This window comes from Morone saxatilis, unplaced genomic scaffold (assembly GCF_004916995.1).
Source record: "Morone saxatilis isolate NCDOM2014 unplaced genomic scaffold, NCSU_SB_2.0 Contig2, whole genome shotgun sequence".
Classification (NCBI taxonomy): Eukaryota; Metazoa; Chordata; class Actinopteri; family Moronidae; genus Morone; species Morone saxatilis.
In genome coordinates, this window is record NW_023339762.1 from 26,413,736 (window position 1) to 26,418,270 (window position 4,535).

Here is a 4,535-nt window from a genome sequence, read left to right on the forward strand (position 1 = left end):
ATGTTTTATTGACTTTATTCTAAAGATAAAACAGCAATAATTTAAATTATATTTAATATTTGAATGCCTGGTTCAGTGTTATTTCTCTTTGTTGTTTATTTATTTACAATGACTCGCAGTGTATTTATGCTTCAGTCTGTTTGTTATTGTTTCATTATGTTCAGACTGTATTAATGAAACTCTGCATGAAGAGTTTTAATTATCTGTTCGTACTGGTTTTAAAGGTTTTAATGGTTTTTGCACGTTGGCACCTTCATACAGAGTTCGTTTGTTTGTTTGTTCTCACCTGGACTCTGTTCCTGTTTACAGATTGTGTAAATACTTTTGCATATGAAATAGAAAAACATTACCGTACAGAGGTTTGAAGAGTTTTTGTAAATAAACGATTGCACCAATAAACTTCTTCATTTTAACATTTGTGACGCTGGTGTGGTCAATTTAAAAGCAGAACAGTCACAGACCCGTATCGTGTTGTTGCTGTTGGTTCTGTTCATGCTGGTCGCAGGTTGAGAATAGCAGAGACGTCTGAAAACATACATTTAACATATTTCATAATTTTGCAACAAAAGCGCCACCTAATGGTCGATTGGAGCCACATTTTGCACAGAGCCTCGATGCGGCACGGGGACGTACTCGCCTGAGTTTCATGTTAATCGGACAGACCAATGTTGAGGTATGACATCACTTCCTGTTTTGACTGCAACCTACAGGAAGTTGTTTATAACAACTTTATAACATTAAAGTCCTTTTTACAACTGTTGACCACGTGCACAGTTTCATGCAGATCGGACTCACAGACTAGGAGGAGTTTGAAGAAGTAGGTTTTTTTTAGGTTTCTATTTTGTGAAATGAAAATTACAGTGGAAATGGGCAAAAACTATTTGGTTGCAGTCTGTACTCCACAGCTCTCACAGTGTAAACCAATGGTTCCTAACCTTTTTCCTTTTCATCTATTTTATAGATATTTCATATTATATTCAACAATATCAATAACAGCAGAGAACAGCTGATAAACTGAACAATGAACCAAAACAGTGAATATGATAACTGCACACAATTCTCTGTCTGTATTGTGTATTTTTTTGTAACAATTATACATACACATTTTATTTAGGTTTTTCTAGACAAAACACTGAGATATCATCCGAACTGTGTACATTTTTAAAGTTTTCTTACACCCCTTAAAACCAAGAAGGACTCGCAACCCCCCTGTGAAGCTGTGGCGACCCCTAATAGGGGTCCTGACCCACAGGTTGGGAACCACTGGTGCAGGCTGCAGTACCAGTTTCACCAACAAAATAATAAATAATAATAATCAACAGAGTTCTAATAATAAAGTTTATTTACAGGTTTAAAGCTACAGTAGGTTGATGCACTGTTGTTTTTCTCTCTACATCCCAACAGAAATCTATAAATCAATAAACGTTATACAGTCTTTACTTTTACATGTAAAGTATTTCTGCACTGTACTGTTATTACTTAAAGATCTGAGTACTTCCTCCACCTTTGTGTCATTTTAGTGACTTAATTTAGCTTCAGATTCACTAAATAAGAGACGTTCACTCACTGAGTTACTGGGAGTTTAAGGACACGTGATCCAGCGTCAGACGGATGAATTAAATGCACAAACACTCTTCATCATAGAGGTCAACAGTCTTCCTCACTCTGCTGAGGAGATGTGGTTGAAAGCTTTGGAAAAAGGTGAATAAGCGGCCCTTCAGTGGAGTTCAGTCCTCCTTACAGTTTCTCCTCCGGCCAGCAGGGGGCAGTCACAGCTCACCGTCCTCTTCGGCTCCTCCTGTTAAAATAATAATATTTGTCTGAGTGCAGAGTTGAGTGATTTTTTTTCCTCCCTCTCTCAGATTACAATCGCCACAGGCAACTCAACATTATAATTTCTAATTACTGTAATTATTTTAGACGCTTCGGGGGGAAAAATCTTTATCTTGTTCGTGTGTCACATAAAACCAGAGAAAGAACAGCATAATTAAAGAAACAGTGAATGAAGTCTCCTGATTCTGTACAATGTGTCTCTAATTTCACATTGATCAGCATTTAACAGACAAACTGAATCACAGCATTGCATATAGCGTATATATACGTATATAATTATAAATATATCAATTCTGCAAATAAAGTCATTAATCTTGATCATTAATCTTTTGAGTCCGTACATTGTTATTTTTAGATGTTAGTTGTTAGTTTAAAACGTGCTAACATGCTGTATGATTATTAGTTTAGTTTGAGTCTCAGCTGTACTTTGTGTTAACTGCTAATTAGCTAATGTTAGATTGAAGATTGTTAAAAGACAAAAGTGACATAAATACAGTCACATCTTTAAGTTAGCTAATCAGAAATACTCAGAGGCTCTAAACTTATTTTAGTTTAGTTCATCTTTTCTAAAAATTGTATTTGTGTCAATTTCATACTGTCTTTGTATTTTCAGTTTCTTTTGTTTCTTGTCTTAATGTTTTATATCTTTCGCACTTTGAATGGCCTTTCTGTTGAGACATGATGTCAATAATGTAATGTAATAAACCCCTTCCAGTTCTTCTGGTTGGTCTGACTCAGGATCTTCAGGCTTGTAATGGACAAAGTGGTTTTCAGTCATAAACAGGAAGCTGAGCAACGGCACAAAATTTATCCATATATCGGCCGTTGATGGTTAAATTTATCCCCCGAGGCACCGATATGTATGAATATTGGTACGCAGATCTATCACGACTAGAAAAACAAAGAAGCCTCTTGGACCCTGAACCCAACAGGAAGTCGGCTATTTTGAACTTAGAGGTCATTTTTGTGCATTTTTTGAACGAACTCCTCCTAGGGAATTGATCGTATCCGTTTCAGATTTGGTCAGTGCAACCTGAAGACCATCATCAGTAAAAGTGGAGCTCTTTGTGACGGTACGTCAGACGGCGTGTTTGTGGCGTCGAATTCTGACGATACTTCCTGTATCGTCAGATAACCATAACTTCAGTCTACTTTGTCCAATCTTAATGAAACTTCACACGTCTGATAAGAGTCTCGCCCTGAATACAGCTACGTATCAATATTCAGTCACACTCATAGCGCCCCCTACTGGAAACAGGAAGTAAGCCTTGATTTACGTGACATGCTGGCGGATATCGCAGCACGCGGTTTATATTCAGATGAATGGAGCTCTCTACCTGCCCTCGCAGCCATGTTTGCTTCCACCTTACAGGGTTGTGTTTAAGGTCGTGGGATTCTTCAGGTTTGAACTTTCCCATGCTCGCTCACTCACCTACTTATGAAAACTTCACTGACCAGAGGGTCCAGATCTGCAGGGTTTATCAGACTCCAGGTAGCCAACTTCAGAGGTAGAAAGGTGGAGAATCGTGGAGTCCTTGATCTGTGTGACTCAGGGAGATTAGAGGTGAGCCGCAGAGTTCAGTCATGTTGTCTTTGCCCTCGACTCGGTTGTTTCAGATGTGAAACGGTCCATAAAACGTAGTTTGTTCTGCTTCTTCTGAGTCTGGGATTCCTGACTCACGTCGCGGCTTTTTAGGATTCAGCCTGACGGTGGGCAGCGAGGTTCAAAGTAAAAAGGCTGCGTGTGTTTGAAGTAAATAAAATGAACCTTCGGCAGAAGTACTCTCTAAAGCGGTACATAGAAGGGTTTATTTGGACTGAATAAATTTGGGATGTATTTCACAGACTGTTTGCTTGCAGCTGTGAAAAACAGCACAGTTCTTTGGTTTATTGTCTGAACGTGCTTCTGTCTCACAAAGTAAAGCTTATCTTTAATTAAAGGACCTCAAAGGCTGAAAATGTGTAAAAACTTAGAGAGCAACTTTTTCATAAAGTGTAAATAATAAAGTGTTTAATCTCCCGACTTAAAAAAAAGGATTTATTCCTGCTGTTTACTCTGTGGTATCGGTATAATCTTTATACATTTTTTTAACAGTGATATGTAAGATCAATTTTGCATATATAGTTCACCTAAAATGTGCCAGCAGTATTTGCACATTGTCACTGAACGACTGTTTGACTGCAGGCAGTAAAGGATCATAATGTAATTAACTTTAGCCACAGAAGAGGTGCAGACTGCGTCAGTACTGGCCCACAGACAGGTGAGACAGCTACATAATAATGTATTTTGATTGAATTATTCCTCATTCGACAGCTGAACACCCTGAACGATGTGCATCAGAGGGGATTTATAAGTGTTGTAAGCCCTGCACTACCCCGCTGGGTTAACAGTTTACACAGTTAATACAGTTTATATTTCATTCTTGCTACATTCACAGACGATGAGGGCCCCGCGGTGAAGCTGCCTTCTGATAAACTTCCATCCAAAGCAGCACAGCAGCTTCTCTTCATACATTTTCACTGTTTATAGCTCCGGGGGGAAGTGATCCTCTGACCAGGCGGTGCGAGAGCCGAGCTCAACCTCCTGAGCTGCAGACTCTCTTCCATCTTCAGTAGGAGCTCATAACGCCGAGCGCCTTCTGTTCCATCAGAGTCTGGAGTTTTTTAAGGGTTGGAGGGCAGAAGAGCGGCACAGTCAGTGC